Source organism: Camelus dromedarius, chromosome 25 (genome assembly GCF_036321535.1).
Source record: "Camelus dromedarius isolate mCamDro1 chromosome 25, mCamDro1.pat, whole genome shotgun sequence".
Classification (NCBI taxonomy): Eukaryota; Metazoa; Chordata; class Mammalia; order Artiodactyla; family Camelidae; genus Camelus; species Camelus dromedarius.
Window position 1 is genome coordinate 1,832,364 of NC_087460.1, and position 18,969 is coordinate 1,851,332.

At 51.9% G+C, this 18,969-nt stretch overlaps 2 long non-coding RNA genes across 7 annotated transcripts in view; one reads left to right on the forward strand and one right to left on the reverse strand.

Moving 5' to 3' along the window:
- Window positions 1–18,969, reverse strand: part of LOC105102934 (uncharacterized) — a 78,656-nt gene that overhangs the window by 48,722 nt on the left and 10,965 nt on the right. Inside the window, exon 4 of one of the 6 annotated variants that reach the window (XR_010377765.1) lies at window positions 17,534–18,850. The exons of the other annotated variants lie outside the window; for them this stretch is intronic. This is a non-coding gene — a long non-coding RNA (uncharacterized LOC105102934). Of the gene's footprint in view, window positions 1–17,533; window positions 18,851–18,969 lie in introns of those variants that run through there. 6 annotated transcript variants of the gene reach the window in all.
- Window positions 4,984–14,266, forward strand: LOC116150391 (uncharacterized). The gene is made up of 3 exons (XR_004134143.2): window positions 4,984–5,445; window positions 10,232–10,315; window positions 11,254–14,266. It is a non-coding gene; the product is annotated as an uncharacterized LOC116150391 (long non-coding RNA).

Genomic DNA, 18,969 nt, shown 5'->3' on the forward strand with positions numbered 1-18,969 from the left:
CCTCCTAACCCAAGAGGACTCCCTTCAGGTAGGGCTCCCTTCTCCACGCCGCCCTCCCCAACCCAGCGGTTCCACACGGACTCTCCATTCCTTCCAAGCATCTCTTCTGTGGCCTCAAGCACAGCTTCTGCCTTGTCTCTTCCAACTCCCACGTGGGAGTCGTACACCCCCAGCAAGCAGGGGCCAATGAATCTCAGATGCTGTTGGTCCCCTCCACCCCAAGTGCCCGGCTCCAGGCTGGACTCGTCGTGGACTGCGAACAAGAACTTGTGAGTTAAATCCAATGGTCCTGAGAACAGGTGTCCTCCCTCCAGAACGAAATGTCATTCTCCCTCCAAAGACATTGTTGGCCCCCCTCCACTCCCTACCTGGACCCCGGTGGGGCTCATGAACAAGCTGGGGTTTGCATTTGCCCCCTCGTTGGAAAGAAGCCTGACTTTTCGGAGGACCTTTAGTCCATGGGGCCCACGTGACTCTGCCCAGAAGACATGAGACCTGATTTTCTGCACCGAGCAGGGCTCTCTAAGAGCTTGGCAGCTTGGGAGTCTAGGCTCGAGGCAAAAGACGAGGAAGGCGCGTTCTTCCCCACCCTATCACTTTCTCAAGGGCTCCCCTGAACCAAGTATGTTTGCCTTCTGCTCCCGGGAGGCTGAGAGCCTCTCTTCTCTGCAGACTGTGACGGAACGTCTGGGGTGAGAGGCAGTTCAGCTCCTGATCCAACACCACTGTCCCCCCAGAGCCCAGTGCTGTGACCGAGCAGGGCTTCAGGCCACAGCGCTGTCCCTCTGACTTTCTTGGGGTCAACCTAGACTGCGAACCCAAGCCTGCGGGAGTCTTGAGCAAGCCACACCCCGCCCTGAACCTCAGTTTCTCCATCTGTAAGATGGAGGGGTTGGGCCCCACTGAGCACTAAATTCCTTCCTGCAGGAATATTCTAGAGTCGAAGAATAGCACAGCCTTCTCAACGCTTCCCACCGCTACCCCCCCCCCCCCCCGCCGCTGACTTCCCACAGGACTTGTAACCACGCTGCAGTCGTTGCCCCGCAGGGACTTCCTATGCCCGGGACAGGCCTGCTGACAGCAGAGGGGTGCCGCCCTCCAGCACCTTAGAAAACTGTGAGGTGGGGGGGGGGGCCTTTACTCAGCGCAACACTGAGTCAGTAAGTCAGATTCTCCCCAGTCACCTTTGGAAAATGCTTTATCCCTCAGGCTGCTGTTCACCGAATAATCTTAGTAACATTACCATCTAGGGGTGGGGGCCGCAGCTCAGTGGCAGAGCGTGTGCTCCGCGCTCGGTGCGCACGAGGCGTGGGCTCACTCCCCAGCGCCTCTGTTAAGGGGAAAGGAAAAATAAACAGGAAATAAAAAATAGAAACAAGTAACAGCTGAAACGTCCACCTCTTCCTCACAGTTTATGAAGTGCCTTTGCAGCTACCATCTCAATTTTAAATCCTCACGATAAGCCCGCGCAGAGGACGGGATTATTACTCCCATTTCACAAATCAGATCAATGGCAGGATTCACCTACACGACCCAGCCAGGATGACGGAGCGGAGAAGGAATGTCCCGGATGGAAACCATGGAGACCTAGAAGCCGGGGGCAAAACACGCCCCGTGCTGAGGATGCTTCTTCCCACTCAGTGGAGCTTTTGGAGGAACCATCTCACTAATGTGTAAATCACATGCAAATCATATGCAAGCGTGGCTCTGGAGGTTTTGAAACAAGGGCCTGGAGGCGTTTTGCAAAGGGACGTGGTGGCTCCCACCCTGCTGCCTCTCACCCTACTCCCTCCCACAGGCCGGAGGCGGAGGCAGCAGAGGAGAGGATGGAGCAGAGGAGCAGAGGAGGAGGCAGTGAGAGGAGAGGATGTTGGCCATTTCTAGCAGCTTTGTTCTTTCTTCTGATAGTGGGAAAGGAGGGGGGTGGGAAGGGGGCAGGGATTTGGAAAAGAGAAGTGAGCTCCTGTGTGGGGTCCCTCCCCTTCCTTCTCTCATCCCGAAGCTCTGCCCTGAACTGGGCAGGACAAGATAAAGGAGGAGGCCCAGCTGTGCATTTCCATCCCTGAGGACGGCAGTGAGGGAGGGAGGCTCAGGCCACAACCCCCGCCCCACCCCGCCCCAAGCCCAGTTTTCTGATGCACTTGGGTCACACTTCCTGGCCAGAAAGTGGCAGCGTCTAATTCTTCTCTCCAGAAAGGAGAAGACCTTGAAGACGGTGACCGACTTAAACTACCTAATCACTTAAACTGGGCAAAGGAAAACAAAGTGGTCCTTAAGAAGGTGAGGCCAGACCTTCAGGCCCTCAGCAGTCCTGTCTGGAGAGGCAAATCAGGTGAACTCGGGGCACTTCTGCACCTTTATACCCTGTCCCCTAGGCCCAGGCAGGAAAGGCGCGGGCCTTGGCTATCGGAGGAAGACTCACTGCCCGCCGTGCACAGGGTGAGCGCAGGGCTACAGTGGACACTGGCTCTCAGAAAAGAACCACGGTGCTTGCACTGACTGAAGGCTGGCCCTTTAAACGAACTACCTCATTTAATCCCTGCAGCATCTCTGCGAGGGAGGAACTGTTCTAGCCCTCATTTTATTGGGGTAAAGGTCAAGGTCGCTGACCCAGCACAGCACTGCCTCCCCATGGGAGGTCTGTGTGCAGGAGCCTCCTGACTGGCCACGCCCAGAGCTGAAGTGACCAGAGCCAGGGTAAGGCCGGGCTTGGTGGTGACCAAGGCCTCTCTCCGGCAGTGGCTGCAGATAAATTTGTGAAGCAGAAGCCCTTCCCTCGGCCCTGCGGCCCCACAGTAGTTGCCCAACCTCTGCAGCTCAACAGAGAGCCGAGATGAAGAAATCGGAACACCCTGGGGAGACAGCAGAGGACAGAGAACCCACCGGTGCCCCCGGGGCCGGGGACCCCGTGAGCCTCTGACTGCAGCCACCTCCTTGGAGACTTAGGGAGCTGTGAGAAAAAGCACAGGGGCCAGACGGGTCCTTTCATCCCAAGGAGCCTGAGAGCTTCACAGACAGCCCTTAACTACACACCCGGGGTGGGGTGGTGGGGGTGAACGGCGGTGCTTCGGCTGGGACACCCGCCCTGGCAGGTGAAGACAGGGCTGGAGCAGGGGGACTCTGGGTGGTGGGTGTGGAGAGGCAGTTGTTAGAGAGGGTTCCCCAGCTCGGGCTGGGGCTTTGACTTGGAAAGAAGGAGCCTGGGGAGCCTTTGCCAGGGACACGCCTGTCCCCAGCATCTTCGGACGCCACCTAGGCATGGACCAGTCTTCACGACAACCCTCCTAGGTTAGGGGGCCCAGGACAGCAGCAGGGCTGACCACACTCTTCATGGAATGCGGGCAGTTTTAGCGCTGCAAGTGCCAGAGACACGCTGCATTTATTTTGGTAAGCATCCGGGGCTTTTTCATCCTTCATTGGCATGACTAGGGGTTCTTATCTCCACAAAGGGGTCACAGAAGAGGCTGCTGTAAGGGAGGTATCCATTTTGGACAAATCTCAAAGGTATGAGGGAGGAGGGTACCATGCAGTTTCCTTACACTGTCCAGAAGTCTTGCTTCTAATCGAGAAGTCAGGAGAAAGGCCCACATCACAGCCAAGAAGCCCCTGATCTCAGCACCTTGGCCTCCTTCCTATTTGGAGACGGGATGGGGGTGGGTTTCCTGGTGAAATCGTAGCCCTGTCGTTGTCACTGGCCCTGAGACCAGAGCCTACATGGTCACCGTCCAGAAGAGAGCACGCACATGGATGACTTTCTGGAGTTCCGTCCCTGAAAACTTGGTGCTGCTGCCACCCAAGGCTGCAGACACGGGTCCTCTCAAGGTCAAGCCCTTGAACCGACACACAGCCCTCTTCTCTTTTATGCAATCCATAATTAATCAGCAGAACGCAAGGCGTCTGGAGGGAGGCTAGTACTGCACAGGCACACAGCCTGGTTGCTCAGTGCAGCCAGCAGAGCTGACCCCAGCCATCAGGGCATCGTCACTGCCCCTGTTTCCCACTTCCCTCCAGCTTCAGTTCCCGGAGGAGTTCAAGTCTGTTCCCAGAGCTACTCTCTCTGGAGAACTTCATCTCCCATTCCGGCAGGGCAACCACTCAGAATGGCAGCGTGCTTCGGGTTTCCACACCCAGAAATCCCCTTGAACCAATCCTTTTCCTTCCTGAGACCTTTCCTCTGCCCCCACGAAACCTCGTCAGCTTCTTCTAACCAGTCCACCTTTAGCCCATCCCCTGAAAAGAACTCTGCGGCCCTTCACCCTGGATACAGCCTGTGATGGACACCCGTCTCTCGGAGAGCCTGCCTCCCTTTCCTGTCCTTCCCCCCACACCACCTCCCAACCCGTATGCACTGCCCGCCAGCGGATCCTGAAACGCGCAGAGGAGGTCATGTGGGGCACGTTTTCTCTGCAGCCCGTGGGCTGTCTCCACGTGGCCCTCTGCAATACCCCATGGTACACGCTGTGCTGGCAGGTGAACCCGATGCTTCGGGGGGATTGAGAAAGAGGGATAAACTTAGCCCACGGGGCTGAGGAAGGCTTCCCAGTCGAGCTGGGCTTTGAAGGGTAAGAATTTCTTCAGGGAGAGTAAAGAACTGGAAACAGGTACAGCCTTTTCAAGGGTAGAGTCAGTCCTGTTAAAACATGATGCCTCTGGAGTGGGAGGTACAGACGAGTGGGTGTAAGACAGGCTCAAGGAGGTACTGTTCGACCTGGGGAAGACAGCCAGTGTTTTGTAATAACCGTAACTGGAAAGCAACCTTTCAAAATTGTATGAAAATTAAAAAAAAAAAATTTAAATCATGCCTCTTTTGATAAATACACGTTTGCATTTATCACTTTGACCCCTGAGAGTCCGACATGCCTTCCTGGTCTCCTTTGAGAATCACTCGTTTATCAGAAGAGAGCAACAACCACGGATCATCATCTCTATTATCGCGATGAAACCAGAAAGGGCTGCTTCCTCCATGCGCGCGCGCACACACACACACACACGCACACACGCGCACACACACACACACACACACACACACACACACACACCCTCCTGCACAGCTGCTCACCCCTGACTCTTCAAAGAATCTCCCTGGAGCCCCTGCATGGCCCCGTGGTACCATCAGGGAGTGTGTGCTGCATGGCAGAGGTCAAGGCCCCAGGCTCAGGACCACAGCCTCCCCTAACCAGGCGGATTCCAGCCTTTGCAGGAGAGTGTTTGTTTTCCTGTGGGCGCTGACAGTGCCTGCCTCCCTCCCGCCGAGTGCCCAGCGTGTGAAGACACAGTCCTGCCCTCAGGCCGCTGGGAACCCGAGTGAGAGACACTCAGCTCTGGGTGCAAACTCAGCCCGAAAAGCAGGCAGGCTGGGCCCTGAGGTCTGAGGCCCGTTTCCTCCTCGGAGGAAGCAACGCGCTAACTCAAGGACTTCTCTGAAGAAGGCAGCCCTCGGGAGGGGTAAGCAAGATGCCCTCTGTTATGGATAAGAGGGAGGCAGGAATCCAGTCTGGGGTCTGGGCACTAAAGAAGCTCTGGGGGTGGAGGAGGTCGCGTGGCCGCGGGCGAGGGGGAGGCAGGCCTGAGGGAGGAAAGGCGGGGCAGGACCTCGAGGGAAGAGTGCCACCTGCTGAGCTGAGCCTCCCGGGGCACCTCCCTCCTCACCGCCCTGGCCCACAGCCGGGCCCGGGAGCATGTGCCCTTGGAGAAGGCTGGGAAGTAAAGGCAAAAAGATGGGGAGGGATGGACTTCAGGAGGAGTACGATATGGCATCAGAGACCTGGGCTCTCCAGCCAGACCGGCGATGCCTGCCCTGGTCCCACCCTCACCGCCCGTGCATCTTGGGCCAGTTGCTGCTCATCCCTAACCACCCTTTCCTCTCCTGGAAAATGGGTTCTTGGAGGGTATAAATGGGACAGCACCTTGGAAAGTGCCATGCGCCAAGCCTGGCACGCAGTGGAGGCTCACTCGCTCCCCCTTCCGCAGAAGAAAAGCCATCTATGCTTTCAAATACAAGGTGAAATTACAAGTAGAGAGAGTGACCCGGAAACAAGAGAAGAGGGTCCGTCTGCCTTTTTCTCGGAGCCGCAGAAACGGCAGGCTTGACACAGCTGTCATGGGGCATTTGTTTGCCAGCAGGTGGGAGCTGCTCCTGGTGGCTCAGCACCCCAAGTCAGGCCAGCCAGGGGTGGCAGGGGAGAGGGGATGAGGAGGAACCCTGGGGGTCCAGGCCAGGGCCAGGGTCCCGTCTGGGCTCTGCCACCGGACTGCGTGGTGCTGGGTGCGTCACTAACTTCCATGACCACCTTTCGTCTCTTCCACCTCGATTCTGCAGTTCCATGAGGCCTGCCTGGTAACTCTTGGAAAGCCCATGGATTGGTTTGCTAGCGATCAGTCTATCCATCCGTTCAGTTCACCTCTGATGCGTCTATCATCACAGTGATGAAAGGATTGGGGGGCTGCATTGGCGCAGATCCCCCCGGTTTATGAGGATGCACAGAGCTTTACAAGGATCAGAGGAGACTCAGCATTTTTGGTTACAGGTACAGAAATGAGCCTTAAGCACCTAAGCCCAGCAGAGGGGATTTATTACAGGGTGGCAGGGTGGCTCCTAGCAGCCGTGGGCAGGGTGGTCAGGGAGCCCACACAAAGGCCCGGAAGCAGGAACCAGGACGCCAGTGCCGACCCGGACAGCCCCCTGCCCTCTGCCTCTCCCGGGCCGCCTGGCCTGCCTCTCACGTCTGCTCCTGCCTGTGCGTCTTGGTTCGTGTAATCAGCATGGGCTGAAAAGCAACAGTGATCTCATTTCCAAAGCCAGGGGAGAGGGAATCTGACTGGTCCTGCCTGGATGGGATGCTGGCCCCGAGTCCGCTCAGCCACAGCCAGATGGGCTGGGCATCCTTAGGCCACTTGACAATCTCATAAATACAATCTCACTCACTTCCAGGGTGAGTGGAGCAGGGGGATCTCGGAGAAGGGGAACCTGTGACTGCCCTGACAGCCCAGAGGGGCCGTGTGAGTCAGGACACACGTTTGGCTGCTGTAACCAGACCCCAGAGAGTAAAGACTGAGGCAGGATGGTAGTTTCTCTCCACGTGTAGCAGTTTCGGTGCAAACAGAGCAGGAGGGACATGGTGGCTCCTGCGTGTTGGGGATCCAGGCTCTTTCGAGCTGCTGCTTCTCCCCAAGGATGTTGCCTTGTGCACGTGGTTAAAGATGACTCCTTACAACGTCCGCACTCCAGTCAAACGTGGAGTCAACAACTCCACCGCTCTGCAAGGCCAAGTAGATGTCAGGGGACAACGACCTACATGGAGCCATATGGCCTTGGTTCCTGGGGACTTACGGAGGCGTCTGTCTGTCTTGCCTGTGGCTTTGGAAGGTTATCACCGAGGAAGAGCTGTAGCAGGCCTGAGGGGAACGCGACGTGGGCACAGCTGAGGAAGACAGGCTGGGCCAGTTCACACCAGTGACAGCTGAAACCCCCTGCTCTCTGCCACCACATCCGGGAAGTGCCTCTTCCCCTCTCTGCACTTAGGGTGCAGAACAGGAAGTTCTTGAGACAGATTGCAGAAGTGAGCGTTATGACACCGAGTTCTCGAAAGGGGTGATTTTCAGGGCTGCGGTTCTTGGAGCCAAAGTGCAGGCTGCCAAAGAGGGGAGCTGACGTCATTTCCTTTGGCGCTGGACCCACGTGTGCTCCTGCCTAGCAACCCCGGCCTGGGGAGCAGCTAATCCAGCTGCAGCCAGCGTGGAGCACCGACTGCATGTGGCGCAGGAGCCCATGACGGGCTGTGCTCACTGATCCCTCCTCTCTGCCACTGGCTTGGCCTTATCTTCAGCCGCGGGCATCCGGCTCACCAGTAATTCCTTGCCAGTCAAGAGGCTTGGTTGGCGTCAGCGGATGGGGTTGTGAGTCACTGTGCAATGGCAGCTGTGGCTTTGCTGGAGGAGCACTCGCCACCGTCCCAGCACCACGCTTTGGGCAAGAAAGGAGCTGCCAGAGGGGCCAATGCCAGTCACTCAACAGCACTGACTCTGTGCCTTCCAGTGTTGGAATAGGGGAGGCAGGAGGGTATGTAAAATGACCGTGGGGAGTTAGAAACGCAAGGTGGACTTTGGAGCTGATGTCTAAGGTGAGGCAGGAGAGCTGGGAGCAGAAAGAGCTGAGCTAGGGGTCCACTGGGGCCTCAGACTCTTTGGCTACAACTGAACTGAGTGATCTTCCAGGTTCAAACAGCATTTCCCCCATTAAAAAAAAAAAAAAAAAAAACCAGGGTAATAGTGGCCTTGCTGAATTCTAAAGGGGACCGGGGACTCTATTGTGCAAATTATCAAAAGGCTGGGGTGCTTCTCTGATCACCTGCCGGGGCTGAGTGCGGCGCCGCACAATTGCTGGACAAGAGAGCAATGACCAGTAACTCCACGGACAGACGGACCTGGGATGATGGTCTTCCATCTGCACACACGAGGGCCGAGATGGGACACCGGCTTTCTACAAGCACATCTCCTCTTCCTTTAAACTTCCTTAAAACCCCAGCTTTTACTCAAACTTGCTCAGCGTTGGAAAGTCAACGGAACCCCCCACACAGAGAAGGTGGCTGCAAGTCAAAAGGCCTGGAGCCGGGAAAACTGTGCGAGAGGCAGCCTCGCTCCTGCCAAGAGTGGGCTGCGATTTCCTACCCCGACCCCCACAGGGGGCCCCCAGCCTCCTCCTGTTCCCATTCCCCTTCCGCTCCCCCCAACCCCCGGGTCCTATGGGCCACAGGTTCCTGTCTGAAAAAGCACTTAGGAGCTGCTCTCTCGGGCCACTTCCTCCCGCCCTGCTTCCTGAGAGCTGGGGCGGCGCCTGCTCGGCTGAAAAGGCAGCATTAGCTCAGCACCCCCACCCCACGCCGGCGTCACCCCGGGTGCTGAGTGTCTGTCACTCACTCACAGCCAACTGCCACACCTGAGAGGTGCTTTTCTCCCGTTTCCCATGTCGACACCTGGGCTGACTGACCTGACAGGTTCTGGGAGGACAGCTGAAACCCGTTCCCCCGTATAAACGTGCTTTCCACCTTTTCCGCTGTGTGCCTGTCTTTGCCGTTTGGTTCAGAGCCGCCATTTGCCACGATCCCAGGAACTCTTCCTGAGACCGTCATCCCAAAGTCCTCCCAGTTCCCCCCCATCACCACCACCAGCTATGGAGCAACCTACAGAGCACTCACTGTGGGCTCAGGGATTTCGCGCGTTGTCTTTGACCCACCCAGCGCCCAGCCTTGCGTGGCTCTCATGTCAGGACAGTGCTTCCCGGACGCAAGTGTGCATATCCACCGCCTGGGTTCTGCTTAAAATGCAGGTTCTGCTGAGTAGGTCTGGGCGGGGCCTGAGAGCCTGCATTTCTAGCAAGCTCCCAGGTGTTCCTGAAGCCACTGGTTCTAACTGTTTGAGGAGTGAAGGTACCAGGAGGAACAATCGGGTTGCAAGCGACTGAAATCCAATGTGAACTGGTTAAGCAGGAAGAGGAACTGATCACAAGGATGTCACACGTCTCACAAAGCCACTAAGAAACGGGCCTCAGGAGGAGTTAGAGCCAAGGAGGACCCTCCCGGTGTCTTGACTGCTTCCTCCTGCGCCTGTGTCACTGCTTCATTTTCCCTGCATCCCTTCTGCTCTTACTGGTGCCAAGCAACTCTCCCCACGGTGCTGAGGACCCCGTGCCCTCGTCTTCCCCGCTCTCCTCCTTGTTTAAGTCACGCTCATCTTCCAGGAACTTCCTAAGAAAGTGAGCAAAGCGAGCACAACTTCTGCTTCCTAAGGTGACTGAAAACGTCTTCACACTTCGTTGACGGGTTCCCCGAGGACAGAATTGGAGCTTCCAGGGTGGCTGTTGTGAAGTCCAAGGCCATCTCAGTCCTCTGTCCTTTGTGTCCCACGTCTGAAGGTTTTCAGGTTCTTCTCTCTTTGACCTCCGGGGTTGTCAGAGTTCACAGTGAAGCGCCCTGGAGCGGGGCTCTCTCCCCACTCATTATCCTGGGCCCTGGATGAGCCCTTCAGACCCGGAAACTTACATCCTTCTGCTCTAGAAAATAATTTTTTTGATTATTTATTCAGTTATTTCTCCTGATGAGACCCTTCAGTCTTCTTTTCTTCTGTATCCAATCTCCCATCTCCATCCCTTTGTTTTACTTCCTGTGAGAGTTCATAAACTTCTTTTTCTAAGTTTTCAAGCTGAATTTTAAATATTTATACATTTCTTTCCTAGGAGATTTGAACATGTGAAATAAGTTGGATTAAAAACCAAACACAACTCCTGAACTGCGATTGTGTGGGATTCAAAACCCTAAAGGTCAGTACATTTTGAGACTATATTCCGTTAAGTCAAGTTCCATGCTACAACTCCTTTCTGACCTCCTATCTTCCTTTTTAAAAAAATTTTTTATTTTTTATACAACTTTTAAAGAGGCAATATAGGGGTGGGGGAGTGAGAGGTACAAACTATTGACTGTAAGACAGGTTGTAAGGATGTACTTTACAACCCGGGGAATACAGCCAGTATTTTGTAATGACTGTAAATGCAGTGCAACCTTTAAAAATTGTATAAAAAATTAAAAACCTTTAAATATTTATATCTTTATTTCATATTTTATATTTCCAAATGTTCTCTTTTTTTGCTTTTGGAATATTCCTTTTCATTTTTTTTAAATTTTATTTTATTTTATTCTTTTAAAGTGAAAGCAAGTATGTTTAAGAGACACACACTCCATAGGCAGAGTGGGGGCCACCTCAGGAAGGCGAGAGGGAGAGAGACGGAGAGGTGTGGGGTGTTCAGCTTAAAGTAAAGTAAAAGTGCGGGCCGTCTCAGAAGGCAAGAGAGAGAGCCACCAAGAGGTGGGAGCTGGTGGGTTTCACGGGCTGGGTAACTTCATATGCTAATGAGGAGGAGGATTACTCCAACTCCTTTGGGGAAGGGGCAGGAATTTCCAGGAAACACCACCCTCCTGCCTGCTTTTTGGCCTTCTATGGCCAGCCTGGGAGCCGTCATGGCGCCTGTGGGTGCTCCGCGCGGCTCAAGGTCTGCCGGAAGCCAACCTTCCGCCATCCTGGGATACGCCTTTTTAAAACAGGGTGCTGCTCCTCGTCGACGTAACAGCTTCTCTTCTGTCTCCAGGGATGTTCTTATTATTTTCCGTTTTTGAATTTTATTGTCTCTACATTCTTTTCCCTTTTCCTGTGTTTCTGATTTCCTTTTCATGGTCTATGTAACTTTCTATTTGTATTAAACAGAGGCCGAACAGCTCACTGGAAGAGGAACTAAGCAGTGACAGACAGAGAAGCTCTTCATTCTACCCTTTTGAATCTCATGGACTCTGAGTCACACTAGTGGGAAGCCTACTCGAAAGCCAAGAGTGTTTAAAGTTTATTTTAAGCTTGATGTGCACAGGTATATCTCGTCCACTGAAGATCTTCACTGTAGGGACACAGAGATGGGTACCAAGCAGCTTTTTCTAAGGGGGCTTCTAAATGTCAGTGTTTAAAAGTCTTCTCTCTGGGTTATCAAGTGTTTTCTGATGAGAATCTTCTAGACCCCTGCCTGGGGAAAAGTGTGGGGGGAGGGCATACACCTAGCTGACAGTTTTCTTGAACGAGGGTGGAAGGAAGGCTGGATATCCCACTGTTCAGAATGCAGATTTGCAGCCAGGGGCCTCAACCCTCTCCCAACTACACATACAACTGACCTGTCGGCCTCTAGAACATGCTTCTCAAATTATCTGTGCTGAAGGACCAGTTGTTAATCTTCCAATCATCAGGACCCACACAGAGTTCTACCACACATGACAGTACACGTGACCCACCTCTCGTGACTCATGGTAGGAGGTCAGACATCCAGACTGGCCCGTATCCGGTTCAGCAAGAAGAACCCACTGAGCATGCACCTGCATGCTGAGGCAATTTCCAGTTTCTCTAAAAATTCTAAACACTTGTTCTTACTTCTTGTACTTCCTGTATCTTACTGGGGCTAGTAACAAAGCTTATCAACCTAAACCAGTTCACAAACCTCTTTAAAGGCACTGCCCTAGAAAAGAACAAATCTCTAGTCTCTTGCCTTAAGGAGGAGCTGCCACCAGGCTTTCAGGGGGTCAATCTGGAGGGTCAAACTGCTCTGTCAATAGACTTTCAGCCCATCGCCCATCTCAGCTCTGCACCTCCCTCCCACTCTCCTTGGAACCCTGTGTTTCTAAATCCAGTGCCTTCCTGAACTGCTCATGCCCCATTATCGGGTCCTTTCTGCAGGCATCAGGACATAGTTTCTATCATTTGGCCGAGTTCTACCTGTTTCTTCTCCCATCTCTCTATCCTTGCAGTTTATACCTTTAAAAGCACCTTTACTGTTGTTAGGATGGCAATATGTCTCAAACTGATGAACAGATTTAATGAAATGCCTATCAAAATCCCAGACTTCTTTGCAGAGGTGATCCTTAAATTCATATGGAATTTCAAAGGGGCCCAGAAGAGTAAAACTGATCTTGAAAATGAAAAAGAACAAGTTTGGAGGACTCAAATCCCCCAATTTCAAAACTTTCCACAAAGCTACAGTAATCAAGTAATGAAGTGTAATAATGGCATAAGGGTGGCCATGCAGATGAGTGGAATAGAACTGAGAGCTCAGAAATAAACCCTCAGATCTGTAATCAACTGATCTTCAACAAGGGTGCCAAGACAGCTCAATGCAAGGGGCAGGGGGCAAGAAGAGTCTTTTCATCAAATGATGCTGGGACAACTGGATATCCACATGCAAAAGAATGATGCTGGACCCCTACCTCACACCATACACAAAACTTAACTCAAAATGGATTATAGACTTAAATGTAAGAGTTAAAATTTTAAAACTCTTAGAAGAAAATATAAGGGTAAAGCTTCATGAGGCAAAGCCTTCTTAGATATAATACCAAAAGCACAAGTAACAAAAGAAAAATAAATTGGGCTCATGAAAATTAAAAACTTTTGTTTATCAAATGACACCATCAAGAACATGAAAACAAAACCTACACATTGGGAGAAAATATATGCATATCATGTATTTGATATGAGACTTGTATCCAGAATATATATAAAAAAAGCCTTTTACAATCTATAATAAAAAGACACATTACTCAATATTTAAATGGGCAAAGGATCTAAATAGACATTTCTTTTTCCAAAGAAGATATACAACAAGCATATGAAAAGATGCTCAACATGACTAGCTATCAGGGAAATATAAATTTAAACCATAAAGAGGCACTACTCCATACTCACCTGGAGGCTATTATCAAAAAGACAGACAGGAACAAGTGTTGTTAAGGATGTGGAGAAACTGGGACCACACATACTACTGGTAGAATGTAAAATGGTGCAGCCACTTTGGAAAACAGTCTCATAGTTCCTCAAAAAGTTAAACATAGACCATATGACCCAGCAATTCCACGTCTAGGCACATCCATTCACACAATGTATCTGTGGGAGGAGGTGAGCTTTGGGTCCTTCTATTCCGCCATATTGAAGCCCCTCCTACATTTACACAATGAGACTGTCCAAAGCAAAGTTACTCATAATAACTAAAAAAAGTGGAAACAACTCAAATGTTCATCAACCTAAGAACAGATAAGCAAAATGTAGTATCGCCATACAGTGGACTATTATTAAATGATAAAAAAAGAAATAAAGCAAGGATGCATGCTACAACATGAATGAATTTTGAAAACATTATGCCAAGCGGAAGTCACAATGGATCACTTTTGTATGAGTCCATTTATATAAAATGTCTGGAATAGGGAAATCTATACAGATAGAAAGCAGGTTAGTGGTTGCCTAGGCTGGGGCCTTGTGGGGAGGAAGAAATGGGTGTGGGGTTTCTTTTAGGGGTGACGAAAATGTTCTAAAATTGATTGTGGTGATGGCTGTCCAACTCTGCAAATATACTAAAAGCCACTGAATTGCACACTTTCAACAGGGGAATTGTATGGTATGTGAACTGCATCTCCACAAAGCTGACACAACGGAGTGTCTGGACTCGGCCCACCGTGTCTAACTGCAGGTCTCTAATGCCGTCTGCCTGGACTGTGGGCAGGTCCAGCGTGCCTTGTGCACAGGGCTTCTCTCTTCTCACTGCATTGAGGGGTCGCATCTGAGGTCACACATTTGTTTGTAATATAATGGCAACTTAGGAGATTGCTATTGGCTTCATTAGGGGATGTACCTAAAAATAGTATTTATTGAGTCAGACAGATGAATAAACTGTGCCTGACTTACTCTCTTATTATACAGAAAATGGTTTCTTTTATTTTTTTAATCTCCTTTAAAAATTTTTAAAATTACGTAAATATTAGAATAACACGAACAGAAATGGAAGAAAAAAAAATTTACAACAATTCTGCCAACGGCCCCCCTCCCCGCCCCAGCCAATCTAATTTCAAACCTTTTCTTTTCCAGTTTTTAAAGCTTCTAGCTCCATTTTCCCCAAAGCTCTGGCCACCTTCATTGCATGTCTCTCAGACGACCCAGTTCAGAGAACCTCCCAAGACTCACTTCGAGAAGTTCAGACCTGAGGCACTGAAGCCTGGTGGTAGCCAAGACCCCCCGGGTGCTCAGAAGGCGGGTGGGGGTGGGGGAGAGTAAAGGACTAAACGTAAATCCCAGTGACAGTTTTCCTCTGGGCAGACCCCTCGGGACTCAGAAACCAGGCATCAGAGGCCACAGGACAGGTGGCGGGGCCCTGAGGGCCACCACGCAGCCCCCTCGGGTGGCACAGTGTTCCCAGCGCCCAGCTCTGCAGGGACAAGTGCCTGCCTCACAGGAAGCTCGAGGGTGGGAGACGCGCTGGAAATCCTGGCACAGCCTCGGTTCTCGGGGAACAGCAGCCTGCTCTGTGTCTAGGACACCCACCCTGCTCTCAGGGGCTGTGACCTCCCCACTTTTCTAGGAGTTCGCGTTGTTACTCTCACCACTTGGTGGGTAGAATTTTTTTTTTAAATCTTAAAAGGCTTATTTTATAATAGGACTACAAAGAAATACATACTTATTACAGAATCTTTGAAGTTTTCAGAGAAACAACACAAAATCCAAGAAGTCTATAATCTGACCACTCAGAAATACCCACAGTTGACCCTTTCACGTAGAGGCTCCCAGACTTTCGTTCCATGTGCGTAGGATCACACAGTACACACCTTTAGTGCCCTGCCTTGTGCCCCAGTGAAATGACTTGAATGTTACCCATGTCATCGTAACTCTTACATACTAGCATTTAAAATACTAATACCCACAGTGTGAGTACAGCACAATTATTTAACCAACCCAGCACCGTTAGTTATGCCCAGTTTTCACTGTTACAAGTAGTCCCATCGAGAACATGCCTAAAGCCAAATCCTTGCACGCATCTCTGATTATTTTTCCAGGATAAATTTCTCCAGTGGAACGACCACCTCCGGCTTTGGAGACCCACTCACGAATTAACTGGGGAGGAAGTACTTTTAAGCTTGGGTTTTATCTATTTAATACTCTCTCTTCTTCTGCTTATAAAAGAAATACATTCTTGTCCAAAAAATTCAAAAATTGTAGAAATACACCAGAAATTGACACAACATTGTGAACTGACTATAGTTTGATAAAAAAGAATGCAAAAAACTTGGAGAAATATGTATTTTCAAGGACTTAAATTTTCCCTTAATTCTTCTGTCCAGGGATCATTGCTATTAACAACTTGTATACGTCAGGAGTATCTCAAATGATGGCAAGTGGTTAGAGTCGATCGATGGCCATGTGTTGAACGTCTCCCTCCTTTTCTCCACATTTCTCACAAGCCGATTCTGTCACAAATGGGCTCCTTCTTTGAAGGTGGCCTGTGGCCAGGTCAGCACCATTCGCGTGCTCAGCACAGCCCAGGCTGGTATCATGGACCAGCTCCGGCAGCCACCACAGCCCCGCTCTGGAATCCACGGCCAGTCCTCTCCCGGGCAGAGGCAGAGACGGGGCACCAGAATGGAGCAGTGGGGAGAGCCACCAGGGACACGTGCCACTGAGCTATCCCCTCCCCACTAAAGTCCACATTTTTATCCATTGTAGATTCATGGAAAAGCCACCAAGAATGCAAACAAGATATGCATTTGGCATGAGGGAGGGTACAGCTCAGAGGCAGAGCACGTGCTTAGCATGCACAAGGTCCTGGGTTCAATCCCCAGTCCCTCCATTAAAAATAAATACATAAAATAAACTAAAAATCAAAAGATAAGCATTTGGCTACAGCCTGGCCTAGGCTTAGATAGTTGGAGGGATGAACAGAGCAGGAGGGACGAGGGATGACTTGGTAAAAATGGGGAGGGGTGCTCTCTCTCTGCTCGCACACCACACCTGCTGCTAGCCAGTCCACTCTTTCAGGGGGCTTTCCTGTAAAAATGGGGCCCAGAGCCTGCCCCTCCCACCCTGGGCTTCAGAGGCAGATCCCAGGAAGCTTGGCAGACCCCCAGTTCAGCCGCAGGATAAGATGAGACATGCAGAGGGACCTGGGGAAAGAAGCCAGCCTGGTGATGCCCAGCTGCTCCCCCAGTGACGTCGGTCCACAGCAGACACCATCCCTCCGGGCACTCGGTGCTCAGCCAGCAGCTCCGTGGAGCTCTGATGGCACTGCCATTCCAGAGGCTTCTGCAGTCAGAACTGCCCCCACCTCCGGCCAAGGCAGCAGACGAGCTGACCTGCCACCTGGGCAGGCGGTCTTAGCAGCAGTGGCTGAGAGCGCGAAGGGACCTTGCACTGGGAGAGGCAGCACCCGGACTGCTGACGTGTGCGGGGCTGGCATGCTGGGACCTTGGTGGGGGCTGGGCACCGACAGCCTGTGGGACCTGAAGCTGCTTCACTGTTGGGTCACACGACCACGGGAGGGTGAGCGGCCCCGACAACCCTGACACCCAGACAAGAGCCAGAGAACCTGGGGACCCTCACAGCACCCCCTGCAATCCGGGTTGCGATGCGCTTACCCCTTGCTTGGGAGTGGCGCTGCCCGGCTGCGGACTCTGGCCCCTGACAGGCCGCCGGGGCCCCGGCGCAGCTGCCCTACCCGACCGCGGTCATCGACGCCGGCAGGCAGGTGCGCGTGACGGCTGAGGGCCCGGCTCTGCCCGGAGCCCGTTCCTGGAACGCGGTTCACGAGCTGGCTCCTACTGGGGCTGCAACGCCGAGGGCAGGATTCCAGGCTGAATTCCGAGGGGTTGCTGCCCAACCAGAAGCACAGGGGCCTCCTTGCCCCCTCCCCCTCCCTCCACATCCATCATGCAGCAAGCCCCCAGATCCACTTCCTTCACCTCTCTGTGGGGGTCCCACTTCCATCCCTGCCTCCCCCACCGCGTCTCCCTGGACTCCCGACTCTCCCCCTCCAGTCCATCTTAGTGAAGCCTCAGGTGATCCTTCTAAAATGCTGCTGTCAGGGTGTCACTGCTCCCCAGGGCTCTCAGGATAAAGTCTAAGCACCTGATCGGATCCCTGATCTGCCCCACGCCCCACCTCTCCAGCCTCACCTCCAACCTGCCACCTTCCAGCCACGTCCAAGGACCCCTTCGGTCCTGAGCTCTGAGCCTACTGCGCTCTCTCTGGGAGTCTGTCCCAGCAGCCCCTCCTCCACCCCATGAGACCTGAGCCCGAGCGGCTTCTCCCCTGCACCTTCCACGCCTAAGGCTCCCACCAGAAGCCACATGTGATTCCCCCGTTAGAGCAGAAGCTCCTTGAGGGCAGGAGCCATGTGTATCAGTCTCTGCAACCCCCACACCTGGCCTCAGTGCCTGGGACTCAGCAGGTAGCCTGGCACACGCTTACTGAGTAAACGAATGACTAGGCGAGGGTGTGGCTTTTCTAGTTATCATGTATTTCACTTAATCTTTAATGTGTTTTTCCTGATTATAAAAGGATGATGTTCAGGTGTTCTTCCCCTTTTGTTGAGATGCTGTTGGAGGCTCTATCGTCAGGCAGAGAAGGAGCAAGTGAATTCACCCCATTGGCGGTGTGTTGTCTGCCAAGCACAACCATTTACTGAGTGCCTGCTGTGTTCACGGCTTAGACCCTAAGCCAAGTGCTGGAGATAACATCTCTGATTTCACAGAAGTCAGTTTCACTCGAACTTAAGTAGAAATGCAACAACGACTTACACTCTTGTTAAGATAGAATTTAGACAATTTAAATAAGATTCAGCCATCAACATCGCTTAAACCCTTGTAGACACCCTGGGAATGGCCAGTTTGCACTTCACATGCGGTACGCAGTCCTCAAGGGGTGAGGTTTTCCTGCTTTCTGGCTGTTGTCATGCCTAGGCCAGTCCTGTGCTGTGGCCTCCAAGCAGCGAGCCTATCATTTTCATCAACCACTTTTTATTCTGTAACAAAACGCTGCCTTGCTTGGCTGTTACTTACTGCCTCTGTGCTCGTCTAAAACAAAGCATGGCCCAAAAAAGGCGTGAGTGGTCAAAAATTCAAGTTGGGAAAACACAGAGTTTAGAAAGGGAAAGTCCTCGTTGTGATATGAACTCCTTCCATATTTCTACCCTGCACTGAGATAACGCACAGGAACACAAAACAGACCCTCTGAACACTTCCAGTTTCTATGAACAGAGGGCCATAGCACATTCATTATGGCTTTTCCCCTATGAAACGCATCTCATATTACATCGTATGTATCTTCCCACGTCTGTGCAGAGGAGCTACCTCGGTCTTTTAAAAGACACACATAGCACTTCATTGTGCGGATGTAGCCTGCTTTACTTAGGCAACGCGTCAGGGATCACAACTTGGGTCACTTCCAGTTTTCTGTGTTCCCAACAATGATGCAGTGACTATCTTGGTCTTCTGCACTTGGGGAGCATTTCCTGTGGGAGAAACTCCTTGGAGTGAACTTATTAGGTAAATGGATAAGAATATTTAAAATTTTAGTAGATAATTGCCAGTGTCCTTCAGAAAAGACTGTAGTGGACCTGGGTGACTTGGT